Consider the following 15,642-nt stretch of genomic DNA (forward strand, 5'->3'; position numbering starts at 1 on the left):
AGCTGCAGATCAGCCAAATATGCTAGCAGGCAAATGGCCATGCTCGTCACATGACTGCTGCCGGTCAAAGGTCAATCATATTAAGTTTAGTTATGCTGTGTAGTGCAGATTTTTTTTGTTTTGTGTTTATTTTTATACAGCGCTGTTGTTGATTATTAGTAGATTACACATATATATTTGGAGCCCTTTACTGTTTCTGTTATTTTACATCATTATTAGAACTGTCACCACACTAACATGTCAACACTGGTCCACATGTCCCTCAAACACTTTGACACATATTGACATTGTGCTATACAAATAAACTTCATTATAGTCTCTTTCTCCCTCCCCAGCCCTGAGAATAGAGTGCATGGTGTACCCACCAGCACACGCCTCCTCCTCCTCCACCTCCTCCTCCACCCATCTGCCCCTCGCTCTCCCTCACTGGATGGTTGGCTGGCAAGTGACAGGACTGACAGACGAGGCCTGTTCCTGGGTTAGTATCATGTCGGCGGGGAGCGAAGCCTCCCGGCGGTGTCAGCCATCATGGTGCCAGCTCCAGGTCTAATGAGGGAGACTGCCGCCTCGGCATTCCCCTCCCCAGTGTCAGGAATCGGCCGACAAATCAGCAGTGCATCACGGGCCCACCACAAATGATATGTTGACAAATGCAGATATTTCACTTTTAATTGACACTAAGAGAGGGAGATGATCCGGCTGCCAGGGCTTCTGAGGAGACAAGGACAAGACAAGATGGGAGAGAGATATGGGGAGCGAGAGATAGAGCAGGACGGCGTGGGGGGTGGGGGCAGTGTTGGAGAAAAGAAGATGTTGGAAAAGGCCTTGGAAGATGTTTAAAATTTGCGCAGGGTGTCATTTTCTTTCTACGCGTTCTGGTGGAGGGGGAGAAGAAAGGGGGGGTTGAGATTAGAGGTGTGTGTTTCTGAGACTTGTCAGCGCTGACAGCGGCTGTATTATACAGCAGCCTCACAGCCGACTGACTCCTCTAAACCCTGACAACATTGCCTATTCATTTAGCCAGGTGGGCTTTCTTTGCAATCGTTGCTCTTCCTGACAAGAGCTGGATTAGACCTGATATTCCACTATCCATTTTGCTCCTATTGTCTGCTTGCTAAATCATTTTATGGGACTATTATGGCTTTCTTCAATAAAATTTAAACTACAAGATGAAAATACTACAATTTGTCTCATCATTATTGTGATGAGCCTACATTACAGCACTAGTTTAAAATGAAACAGATACAGTAAGATGTGTATTTAAACAAAACAGACAAAGAAATGATAATTAGTTGATTTAGTGTTAAAAACAATAATTAAAAAAACAATTTTTCAGTTAAATATCATAATATTTGTATGTTATATCTTTAACATGTGTGCTGTGATGTTGCCGAAACATTTCCAGACATGTATAGCCCTAGATACTGCAGCTTAGACAAAACACACAAAGAAAAGCATTTCAATAAATCACTATTCAAAGATGGCCTGATGTCGCCTTACATCCTTTTCACCTGTACATATTTAGTAATTATATGATTCAACAAACTCATATGCACACTGTAAATCAGTCAATTTCCAGTCACATTTTTTTAACATTTTCTATTTTAGGTGATCTCTATTGATTAGCTTTTCTTCATATTTCCAGACTATATAGGAAACTATGTATTTATGGTATATACACCCACTGCAGGCTGAGATAAGCCCATAAGAGTTACATTGTAGGAGATGGTTTGACTGAACATTAACTTTAAGGACACAATCTCTACCTGCTGCTTAGTATATCCCACTCACTGACAGTTGCCATGGTAACCAAACAATCAGTGGTAAGTTATTGCTCCTTATGTTCAGGCTAATAGAGTATAATCAACACTTACATTGTCAAATAGCAATGATATGTATCTTTTATGTCTGCTAAAACTTTTTTCTGGAACAAAACAAACAAACACAAAACTGGAATCTCACAACTTTTGTTAATACACTAACTGTTAAGTGGACGGTTTGATCTCAGGTTTACACTTAGTTCCTCATGTTCTGTTCAGTAACATGAAAACAGCTAATGCTAACTGAATCAGGCTAATCATACAGACAACAGATGTAAAGCTTCAGTGGCAGACTGCTCCACCCTCGGTGTGTGAAGGAGAGATACAGAAGGTCTTTCTTTCCTGCTGCTGTCAGACTGTATAATAAACACTTCTGATAGGTGGAATACTCACACACCACAGTGTACAATACATTATTTATTTAGTTTTTGATGCACTATGTACAGTTTATAAACCATTTCTACCTCCACTCACCTGTGCAATAACTGTTAATATGTAAACTGTTTATAATGTATATATCTTTTTATTGGTAGTCTATTTTATAATGTATATATCTTTTTCTTAACTTATCCCTTGCTGTCTGTATGCCGTTGCAAAAATGCAATTTCCCCATTGTGGGACTAATAAAGGTTTCTTAATCTTAATCTTAATCTTAATCTTAAATGGGTCAGTTACTTTGATATAGCTTACACAATCACTTAAAATAGCTTATTGAAGTTCTATATATGAGATGTCACTGTTTATGAGCATTGTGCACTGCCCTAACACCCCCCCCCCCCCCCCCCCATCAGCCCTATTACGACAACCACTTTTATCCTAAATAAATAAATAAAAATCTAATCTACTTCAGCATTCAGAGCTGCAGATTCCCAGCAATACACACATCAAGCATAAAATTCTGATAAGTGGCTGTCATCTGATATCTCCATCGCTCTATGTAGAAAGATGCATCAGTGTACACTTATGTATTCACACCACATTAAGTTGTTAATTAATAGTGGTAATTAATGCAACATTAGGCATATTCAACATATTGTCAGATTTTTGAAAAATTAGCCTTTTTATATTCAGAGACAGAAGACAAGAAGAAAATAGACGAGGTGTAAATCATTTAAAATGGAAAAAAATAGAGAAGAGTTAGAGCACTAAGTAGAGACATAATCTAGTAAAAAAATATAATTTATGCAAAGAGACTGAAACACATTAATTCTACTTCAATCAATCTCATGTGAATCTGATGTTATGTGGGACTGAAGAATGTTTTCTGAGGTCAACCTTTCACTATCACCACCTCATGACCCTGTAATAGCTGGTATGTAAAAACAGCCAGAGTATGCTGATAAATGTAAAATAAATTACATTTTATGTTTAAGTGTTGAGTCAACATTTCTCTTACTGGCAGAAAACTTTGCATTAACTAGATAGAAAGATGTTTCATTGAGATTTACAGTGCATTTTCTGTTGTGCTCTGGTCCTGTTGCACTTCAGTGTCTTGTCCAGCAGAGGGCAGATGCAAGCTGCATTTCTGACTGTATGGAGCATGGAAGGAGAACTTCCAAGTTCCAGTGTGTTTATTTGACATCTTTGGGCTTTGCTCATCAGATCAGTTTAAATAACTAACCCTCCCAGCTTCCACGGCTCTCTCATGAATAAAGCTGTGGCCCTTAGTGGTGCCTGCACTGTCTCTTGGCAACGCTAGACTGCGCTCTGAAGCTTAATACACAGTCACTCACAAAGACGCACACATGAAAAACCCACAAATACACACGCGCAGCATGGGTAATAGTTGCGGGTCACAACAGAAACATCATTAGATATCCAGCTGTCAGCCACTTTCTTGGATTCTAAATTGGACGAGTGGATCAGAGTGATACAGTGAAGCCGAATAATGACTCTATTGCATATTGTCTGATCTGTTAAAAAAGAAAAAAAGAATCTAGTGTCTTCTCACCTTTTAAGTGTCTACTGGAAGTGAAAGCAGACAGACTTAGTACCCCAGGAATCAAGTTGAGTCTGGGCTGAAGCTCTTAACTGGAGTTGGGGGGGTTGGGTGGGCGCCGCTTTCTCACGGAAGTAAGAGTTTAAGAGAGGAGTAAGTTTCACACGGCAAGAGAGAGTATTTACTCTACTGATGAATTTGTGGTTAATTGTGAGTGTTGGTGTGTATGACTATGCGGGGGGAATGTTAATGTGTACCCTTGGGTAGAACTGATAGAGAGGGAGACATCCCTCATTAAAGTAATTAGACCTGCAGGAGAGGATCCCCCGGCCCAGGAATAGATATGCACACCACACTACACACACACACACACACACACAGCTGTGAAGGCCTCTCATGATCCAGAAACCTAGACATGCATGCGTGCACAACAGAACATGCATGCATGTCTCAGCTCTCTAACCTACACACATTTCTTCAGACGCACAGCCTAATCCAGCTCTAATTTTAAACATGTAACTGGTTCAGGAGCAGAGCAGCAAACATTGTATTGCTACTCCCTCTGAAACAGGTTTCATCTAACTTGGTTCCTAATTAGGCCTGATCAATTTATTGAGACATGTTTGCAGGTTTTAATGAATTGACTGAATATGTTAGTATTATGACTGAAAGAAGTGATGACAAAAAAACTGCAAAGAAAAATACATTTAAAAAATCCTCCCTGTGTTTTTTCAGTCCTGTTTTTACAGTGTGAAAACATTGTTCACTACAATATCACGTCCTGCACCTCGATGGAAACAGCACATTCATGGCTACAAGCTGAGAGAGTTTAACACAGTTATAAAGCAGGAATAAACATAGATAAGAAAATAAAAATTGTTTAAAAAAGATGTAAATAAACTAGAATCACTAAGTTCAGTGGAAAACATCACTGAAAAAAAATGAAAGCCTCATTTACTTTTTGCAATTGTGCAGCTGCTATAATAACCAAAAGATTTGAGATGTGTTGCCAGGTGATGGCTGGTAGGTCAATCATGACTTCCTATAGTTTTGCTGAGAAATGTAGAATTTGTATTTAGTTCTTTTTTAAATGTGGAACTACTGCTTAAACTACAATCTGGGCCTCCATATATTTTTTTTACTCATTGTAGGATGCATGCAGAACTTATACCTCCAGACATACTTAGATCAGCAAAGGACATTTGAGTTATTTTAGCATATAGTGAAGTAAGACACAATATGCACATTGTAGAGTTTTAGTTACGCTGCCCTGGTTTATGGCTCAGTGGCTTTTAACCTCTGATTGTCTCTCTATAAAAAAACCTAATGCATTGTGGGTGTTGAAGCGTTTTGTTTGTTTGTACTTTTCAGGAGATAATACCAAACATAAACTGCATATCTCTCCATAAAGTGTTTCATTTTTATTTAAATGAATGGTCTGATGTTCGACCACTGGTTTTGAGCTGATTGCTCAACCAAATTAGTTTCCAAGGTTTCCATAATGTTAGCAGGAGGCAACACACCTGTGGTGCTAATTACAAAAGACACTTGTAGATGTCCACACATATGTGCTGCTGGACGCCCTGTAGAGGGGCCAGGGATGAAGATTCAGTCAGCCCTCTTCTAACAGATGAGTTGCAGAGGTAAACATGAAAGTGTGCTGCTGTTTGTCTGAGGGAATCTTGAGAGGGGGAGAACAACAGAGCTAATTAGTCAAGAGAAGCTGACGAAGCTCGCCAAATGGTTTAGCAGCATTAAGAGATGCAAGGCCACCGTGAGGGCAAAGACACCAGGACTACACTTGTTGTAACACAGCGTGCAGATCATTATCAGCTTGATTATCATTGCTAACAAAAGCAGTTAGTAAGTGCTCGATGCACTTAAAGGAGCAACCTTAGGCTCTGTGGGTCAAAGAAAAACAAACAAATCATGTCCCTGTTATATCAGAAGGAGATCTGAGAAAGACCGATAAAGAGTCCAGAGAGCCAAGCGTGCCACAATGAGTCAGGTCTGGGTTGTGGTTTATAAGTTTTGTTATTTTTTTTTTTTCTTTTTTAAATTTGTTGTCACTGGAAATGTTTGTGAAATCAACAAGTGCCATCAATTTCTGTGTGAAAACAGCATCAGCAGTGTAAAAGAATATCAATATCAAGCTGCAAAGTTTTTCAAATTTAAAAGTTGCAAAACCTCACCGCTCTTCACTCAGCATTTCCTACTGTGCCGCAACATCAAACTCATTTCAATTTTAACTCTGACAAATTGTACGATGAGTCAAATTGACACCACACTCCAGAAAAAGTGGTTATGTGGCAAATAAACACTTTAAACGCTACACGTTTTCATAAGTGTGAGAAGAAAGTACAAAAGTGCAAACATTTGCCGATGCAGAGCGTTCATATCCGACTGCAGAAAAGTAGTTTCCACTTCTGTCAAATTTTCCAAACAGCTCATGCAGCAGCCTTTAAAAAGGCAGCCTGAGATAAAGAGATGGACAGATAGGCTGGCAGGGAGCGAGGGAGCCAGCACAGACAGTAAGAAGTGAGAAATGAAAGCTTGTTTAATTAAGCTGAAGCTGAAAGGGCCACTGTCGACCAGCCTGTCAAATCAGCCCGGCTATCTATTACTTGTAGCTGTTATTCACCCAGGGAAATTTGCTTATGTGCTGCTCTTCAGCTACACTTCACTGTCTTCAGTTACAACATGTGGCAAAACACACACACACACACACACACACACACACACACACTTCAGTGGAGCCTGTTAAACCGAAAGAGCTAATCAATGGGTTTATATTAACTATGAATTAAATAACTATGTTATGTAAAGGTTAGGTTCTTAGTGATGAACCCACAGGAAAATTATCTCCCACCCCTGAAGATACCTTCAATTACAGCCCCTTTCAGCTCAGTGTTTCGGAGTGCCTTTAACTTTTTGTTCAGACTCACAGCTGACTGAGCTTTCCCCAAAGTCCATTAATCAACAGGTCAGAATCTCAAACACCCCTAAGCTAAATAACTGATTTCATTACACACTTTATTCTACACATCTCAATTAAAAGTGTGCTTGTAGAGGCATGTTCAAGTCCTCCATACTTCTAGCCATGATGTGCTGTTTCCATAGAGGTGTGAGGTTTAGGTGGCTGACTAAAAATGTGACAGGAGTGAAAAACACCCAGAAACCCTGAAGGTTGCTTGTCTTTTTCAGTGAGCAAAAACACTGTGCACTATAGACTCACACTTTGATTTAAGCGGTAATTCATTTTTAAGTAGCTATTAATCCAAATCCTACATAATGCCTTATATTTACACTAAAAATGTGACCCATTGCAAATCCAATTCTCCCCCACACTTATCATTGTATTGGACTGATTACAAGCGGCTCACATGTAGATTGTATATTAAGGAGTCTCACCCTCTGGACACATGTGTCTTACAAAATATGTCAATTTATTTTAATGTTTGCAGCCACATGCAGCTCCTCTATGAAGGTAAGAACTGACATGCTGCATGAGTCCATGCTAGCAGCTCTGCGAGGCTGTATACAGGCACAGCGGTGCTTTGCTTTGAGCTACTTGGTAATGTAAACAAGGCCGCTATTTAGCCTGTTGTGATGTTTACCATATCCACAGTCCTACTTTATATGCAAGTATGTTAACATTTGCTAATTAACACAAAGCTGTGTGTCTCAGCTGATGCTGATGAGAATGTCATCAGTTGTGCTGGGAAATCAGAGAAGCAAAGACTTATCTCAATACTGTAAATCAGGATCAGGATCATCCTTAAAGCATAAAGCAGCAATCTAATATTAGACTTAGTGCCTTTATCTTTTTTTATTTTTAATATAAACTGTATTTAAACAGGTATAAAACCCGAATGTTACTCACAGTAATCTGGGATAGGCTTCTTCCATCAATATGTGCTGTGCTGTAATTACACATATTTGTATTTACTGAAATGACCATTAAATCAAGTAGTAATAAAACTAGAATTTTTGTATTGTTATAGGGGAGAAAAATTCTGTTTTGAAAAGACGTGTTTTTAAATACTCCACAACCTTAGGGATAGGAGTAAACCTTAAACCTAACAAAGTATTTTAATATCTAAACTTAACCAACACCAGCCACATGCACAGATGTGTGGCCCTGGCTTGTTTCTGGAGTAGGTGGAAATAAACCAGATGTTCGTTTAATACAATATGTGACATGTGGTGAACTACAGAGTTGATCCACTACTCCAACATAGATGAGAAGTAACTAGAAATAAGCACAGTGGAGTTGAGATAAACACATCAGCCAACACACAACTTTACTGAGCTTAAAATAAATAGAGACACAAGAGCTTTGTGTTTTGTCTTTACATTAACATGCACCCTCCTGCTGGACATTGCACTGGCTTAATGCCCACAAACGTGCAGTCCATGGCCAGCTGCTTGTTGTGCTTAATCCACTAGATATCACTGCAACACATTACACAGAGGTCTGTTGTACATAATCTGTTAATAACTCAAGTTCATTTTCAGGTCTTCTGAGCAGTGGAAGTGATATAATACTGATTGACCTGTGCGTTGCAAGTAACTAAAAACATGATTGTTCAAATGAATAGCAGCGCTGTGGAATAGATATTCTTAGAGTCAGAAATTCGAGCCCATGTGGCTGCTTTTCACCTGTGTCAGAAGTGCCGGCTGATCCTCACCTGCTGTGGTAGATAAAGGAGTGGGCTCAGTGCATATGAAAAGATTCATACATATTGAAACCACAGCAGGTCTGATCCCGCCCTCATTCATAATCCATATTCCTTAAGAGCCCCAAGAACAAAATACCTCTTAGTGCTCAGCTTTGGCATTCATTACAATACATTCTCCCACTGTTGCTTAGTTTGGACCTCAGTGAATGCAGAATAGGGTTCAAGGAATGAAGCTGTGTGGCCGACATATAATGTGATTACACATGCAAGGCATAATGCATTTGGTACCATGGAGGTTTTTTTTTATATTGGGCAGATAGATAAGGTCAACCGACAAAGGAGAAGGCATTGGCAGATTGTGAATAGAGGTTATCCGGCAACTTGCAAAAGCATGGCTGATGTTAATAAAGGGAAATTTTCAGCTAATGTTAGCAGGATGCTGTTTTAAAAGCATTCATTTGCATTTACTAAATGACTTAGCAGGAGAATGAGAGAGCAGACATTTCCTGTAGATGGCTTTTTTTTAGTTTTAGTTACCTCATAAACAAATGACAGTATGGACAAATAACATCACCACCACCAAGTTTACCATTGCCTCTTCTAACATATTGATTGATTCAGTGCTGACATTATTTGAAGTCCCATTCAGCCATGTTAGCAACCACCTTTTACTAAGACACATAACTAGAATTATCAGCTAAATGTGCCTTTCTTCTTGTTACTGCCAGGAAGGGAAGTAACACCCATCCCCGACAGCTGCTCCCACATCTCCATACTGTATATATAAAACTATATGTGTTTTCTGCACATTTCTGCATGTGAGTGATGGAGAGCTGATTAACAGAGTGGTGAGGCAGAGGGAGGAAAAAAAAAAGCACATCCTGAAAAACACGGCACATGCAAATGTGTTTGTCACTCTGACAGTATGTCTCAATTAAGGCCTGAAGAGCTGAGCAGAGATGGTCTTAGCTGCCAGCTTCACTGACCCCCCCAACGCATGCACACACATACACAGCTTACGTCCACACAGTTTCTTAAAAGATAGCAAAGAACAAAGAAGAGAGAGAGAGGGAGAGCTGAAGGGAAGGGGAAAGAGGAAGCCTTCAGCGGCGTGACAGCGGGGGAAATTCTTGAGAGCGGACGGCGTCGTAAATTGACAACCGGAGAGCCACGGTGAGGTGGGATTGTAATGATAAGACTGGCTGAAGCGCATACGCCACTGACGCCAGCGTTAGCCGTAATGACAACAATAATGGCAAACAATAAACACTCAGATCTGACATCCCACCACAGCCCCTCCCCTTCTTTACACCTGCCATGTAACCATCCCACAGTCAGTGCTGCTGCCGCCGGGTTTGACGGCTTCTGTGGCATAGCTCTTGCACACATGTAGAAAACACACTCAGAATAAACACACGATGTACATATATAGGCACACAAATTCACACCAAACACATATGGAGAAGTGCAATTGCACAAACACACTGCTTTGGAAACAGCTGGACACACACACACACACACACACATATGGAGACACTACTGCACAAACATATGCACTTAAAAATGTCACTTTGTGCAGCTGTGTGGAGCTAACACACTACAAATGGTGATTGCACACACACACACACACACACACACACACACACACAGATAAACATGCATTTCAAAAGTGTGTGTAGCTGCATGGGAAGTTGTGCACTCTCTCCCGCCCCACTGTAGCAGGGAGCTGGTGGAGAGGAGAGGATGATGATGGGTGATGTGGCGGTGGCTGGCTGGGTAGCCGTTTAATTAATCTCCAGACAGACAGTGCCATCAGAAAGAGAGCGAGACAGAGACAGAGAGAGAGAGAGAGGGAGAGTGCATCAAGAAAATAAAGATGGAGGCAGCGACAGCCACACAGTCTGTCTTTCTGTCAGCCCTCAGGACACATCAGAACACAAACTGCAGGAGTCTCCAAAAATCTGTGACGTGCTGGATCTTAGAGGCCCATCTCTGCCTCAGTGGAGGAGTCCCAAGTCTCTGTTTATAGAATACAGAGAAAGGGGGAGAGGGAGAGGGGCTAGATTGAAGGGTGGCTGGATGACTGTACTCTGAGTTGGGCAGTTATTCTAGACAAGATACTATCAACTTATTCTTTCCTTTCAGTCTGTCATGATATGAATGTACTGATCTGCAGTGTGAGGTGATGTCGCCTGAAAACAATATTCATTTTTAAAATGTGGACTAATAATGTTCCATTCCATGTGCAACATTCTTTAAACACATAATAAAACTATTTTGATGTTTGATGATTAACTGCTAATTAGAAAATTACAGGCTATATAAATATATTATCCAGCTTAGTTATAATCCTAAGTAAACAAACATCAGTCATTCATTTACTTTCTTTCTGTTTACACATATTATAAGGTGATTCCTCAGCTTTAAATGATCCAGCAGTTAGCTCATAGCCTAGTTAAACATGTTAAAGTTGCATTATGATACTAAAATTATGGGCTTGTCATAAAGTTAGGCTGTCCATCACTCTAAAAGGTAGACCTCAAAATGCGCTGGGTTCCTAGCCTTTTTAGCTCATTTTCACTGTTGAAAAAAACTAAATAGTTTAATCATTTCCTGGCTTTAGCAGACTAGCATTGAGGTTATTGATTGCATTTGGAATCAATACATATTCATCATTGATTCATTCACAGTGTTCAAACAGTGGCCACATCTACAGTCACTGCTTTATACTTGAAAGAGAAAATACACATTATTAATTTTACAGGCAAATAGTTGATTTTACAAATAACAAGATTACAAAAATAAATGTCATCTTATACTATAAAAGCTCCACATTATTGTAAACAATTAGCAAATGTCTCTACCATTCCAAACCTCAAAGCTTTTTAGTTAGAGACTATGGCCCTGCTGGTGGGCATCATGGCTTTGGGCTAATTAGCCTGATGACTTGGGGTAAAGTGTGAACATATTTCAGAAATGGTGTTGTGTCATCAGCCTCCTCACTGTTGTCAGGAAGCACAAGGGAGACAGGAGCTCCTGTGGTTCCACACATGTCAAAGTGTCGCTGGATAAGACACCAACCAATAGACTGATATTAAAAATATTCACTGACGTCAACCTATAGTCACTATCTTGGCAGCACCTAAGTCCACATAATGGGCAAAGAGGTGGAGTGGTGGAGGTGGAGACGTGGAGCCACGTAAGCAGGAAAATGGTAGTTTTTTGTGTCCTAAGTGAGTGTCAGAAGTAAACATCAAACTCATTTGGATCTTCCTTTTTTCTCCTACTGCTAAAATGAGATATTTGCACTGGTAGCAGTTAGCAAAATATAGTTAGCATTCTGTAACGTCTAAGACCTTGTGAAGGTGTGAATATTGTGTTTGTTTATTATGGGTGGTGGGTCAGTAAAAAAGCCCAAAGACACAGGAAATGACTGCTCAGTGAACTGTCTTATGTCACAAGTGTCTGTCATATATGTAGGACTGACTAGCTTTTGGAGAAGCCTCAATTGACCATCTGAGGAACTGCAGCCTTTGGCGCTTCTGTTTGAATTTCTCATATTTGTCCTGTGTCCTTTGTATTATAAAAACTGTCTACGCTTTGGAGACTTGCTACATATTAGCTGGTGCTGTAGTTTATTTTCTGCTGAGCTTTACTTCAGAAACAAATAAAACAGACCTAAATATATTTAATAAAAGCTTTAGTTTACCTCCAGACAAAAAAAAAGACTCTTTTTGTGTATTTGGAGTGTGGATTGGTCCACATTAATTTCAGCTATAGGGCTTTTACTTGTAAGGTCTTGTAAAGCTTTGTTGTGCTCTGCTATTGATTAATGTGCTTACTGCTTTTAAGAACAAAATAAAATAATTCCAGAGTCCTCAGAAACACCATTCAGACCACACGCAAAACCAGAGACGATGCTGCATCGGCTTTATTATCTGGGTTTTAAGGCCTCGGATATGTAACCAGTGTAGTATTGATTAACCCTGCAGCTCATAGTTAATCAATTAAACAGCGTCACATCCATCATATCAGAGTGACTGGATGAGATCTGTTTCTAATAAAAACTCAGCACTGCTTCAACATAATTACAGATGTAGTTGTGATTGCTGTTTGTGATTGCATGGTGAAATGTATGTGTGTGTGTATACTACATGTATGGGCCTGAACATGTGGGAGGCTGTGCTTACCTGTACATAGTGGGTGTGTCACTGGTCCCTTGGCGTGGAAGGCCCAGTAACGGGGCTAATTGGGTGTAAAGGGAGGGGTATGAGTGTATCCTGTGTGTGTGTGTGTGTGTGTGTGTGTGTGCGTGTGTGTGTGTGTTGAGACTCTACAGCATCAGCTGCACCTGATGTGGCTGCCTGATTAAGCTGTGTAATCTCCTGCATGAAACAACAGCTGACCAGCTCCCCTGGGGTGCTGGCCACACACACATACATGTGCTGGTGGCCATGACAGCAGGCACCTTGTGCTCCCCGAGGAAGGCGCTCTCTATCACACACCTGGTATCTACAGCTCCCCTGTCTCAAAGGTAAAATCTCACAACAGAAAAACAGGTGAACTAAGCACCAGTGTGCGGCTTAAAATTCTCATCTGGGATTGTGGGAAAATAAAAGCTGTTCCTGACATTGTTTTAGAGACATATGCACACATATTCTGTGTGTAAAAGGCATCATAAATGAAGATGCTTTGAAAAATAGTTATGTTCAGACTATCTACTGCGAGACAGGACAGGCCACTTCTGACGGCATGGATATAAATCTAAACAAACTGTATTACCTCTCAGACTATGTACATGAGTCCACTTCTGTTGGAATAAGTTTTATAATAATTATCTATAATCCCACAGCTTGACCATCACATATTAACAAACAGATGTCACATTTGATTTATTATCACCTATCCCATTCAGTTCCCCATTCAGATGTTGATGGGTCTAACCCTGCTTTAGACTTAATGTCACTGTTTGAGTTCAGCACTTCCTGCATGTCACTTCTGTTTAGTTTTCCCCCTCTGCTGTAGCCATTTTCAGATACCATGGTAACATGTACATACATACGCAGTGGTGTATCTGCTGGTGTAATATTAGCGTAATATTACTTTTTCCCCAGTGATGTCTACTGCTTGCAAATGTGTGTGAACACATTTTGACTTTAGAACATTTTGTAAGCTCCTGCTAAAAACAGGACAAAACTGAATACATTTACTCAAGTATACTTTTAAGGTCATGCTCCTAATATCAGTGGTGAAAAACAGCAACTGTCAAGTGTGTTTATAATTTGCAGGAATTAATGTTGTAGTTTTACATTGTGGTACTTAACACTTTCATAAAGGACTTTTAGAGGTCTTATTAGATTAATGCAAATGATATTTGATCTGATGAGAGATTTCTGCAATATTTAATGCTGTATATTTTGGGGACTCTTCAGTTTTTAGTTGTCATTTGTAAGTGGAGCTATTCAGAAAGAGATGGGGTGAAAGATAGGAGAAGGCACAGCAAAGCGTACAGGCTGGAATCAAACCTGTGCTGTTGTGGAGAGGACAAAAGTGGCCTGGCTGTACGTATTTTAATAATAATTCTATGACTTTCAAAATTATGGCCAAAATACACAATTTTAGTCTTTTGTTTATTTTTTTGCAATTTGGAAGACTATATTTTTACAGATCATCCAGTGACTTTATTGGCTGTGGGATGGAATGTGAGTTATTTCTAAATTTTTCCAAAACCTCATGTAGCTGATGCACCTCTTTATTATTTTGCATAACATTATTCATGTTTTCATTTGATCTGGTTGTGCTCTAAAAATGAAAGATATTCAAGATATAAAGTGAACTAAGAAAGTGAGTCCAGTCCATTTCAGAAGCCCTGTATTGTATAAAACAAAGCTGGATGATACCAGTTTTCAAAATAAATTTAGGCAGTACTCCACTGAGTCTGCATGTATCATAGTTGTTTTCCTCTCTCAAGCTTGCAGATTATTCACAGATTATTCAAACATTACAGCATGCAGACACACACACACACCCACACACACACGACTCCAATAACTTCCCTCCCACAGCGGTGTGCTGTGGGAGCTGGTCAGCGGCGTCAGTCAATTGATTGAGCGCAGAAGAGGAGGAGGAGGAGAAAGGAAGAAGGAGCCGCAGGCCATGAGCAGCAGAGGAGGTGAAGACCTATCGGAAATCAGTGCACCATGAGCATTTCTGCCCCATATGGGCAAAACACGCGCTCAGGCAGCTGCCACAGCCCTCAGCAGCCGGCCCCATCACACACTGAGAGGGAGAATGTTAACTGTGCAGCGTCCACGCTGTCAGCAGCCTAACTCTGTTCACTGCCCATTGATTCCAGCAATCAGCTGCTTGGATGGAGCCACATTCTTCAGGGAAAAGATGGGAGATCATAAAGGAATTTTGCATACTTGTCTGAATATAATGATGTTACAGTGTATTCACACCATTTCTTTTGATTGTTTTAAATAAATCTGCAAACATATTAAACACATAATTCAACTCTTCCATTACAGCTTATTGCTAATTAGGTAAAAATGGAAATTGTATCAATTTTTAAGTAAGAGTGTACAAAAATCAATTTGCATAAACTTTCTTGGAAACAGTTATATATTAACTTAAGAAGCGTCCCTTTACATATCCTGCTGCTTTGCTTAAAATGCTAATTTTACAACAGTAACAGTTTTAGTTTTCAATACATTTAACAAGAAAATAAAACAATGTGAGAAAACAAAAGGGAAAGCAAAAGGGTTTTTAACATAATGCATTAAACAATATTGTTATATTTTGAAAATATTTCCATATTTAAGCAAATCCAATAATTTTGAAGAAAAAAACAATAAAGTAAAAAAGGTACTTTCATAAGTAAATACCAAGTTGTTTTATCTTAGTTGCATAGCTGGGACCTCAGTTATTTAAATTTATCAAAATCAAGGTGAGAATTACACCTGAATGTGTCCAAAACACAAAGAAGCAAATGCATTGTCATCACCACTTCTGGGTGCTGAGAGCAAGATGGAGAATCAGGGTGGTTCCTGGTAGAATTAGACTGGACTAGACCGAGGTATTTTTCATCCCCATTCCGACCTGTTGGCTTATTTTACTGCTTTATGTCAGTTCTACACACATGGCTGAACACCACTTTACTGTGTGTTGTTTTAAAAATGCAAAGAGACCCTTGGCCCTC

Source organism: Parambassis ranga, chromosome 9, assembly GCF_900634625.1.
Source record: "Parambassis ranga chromosome 9, fParRan2.1, whole genome shotgun sequence".
Taxonomy (NCBI): domain Eukaryota; kingdom Metazoa; phylum Chordata; class Actinopteri; family Ambassidae; genus Parambassis; species Parambassis ranga.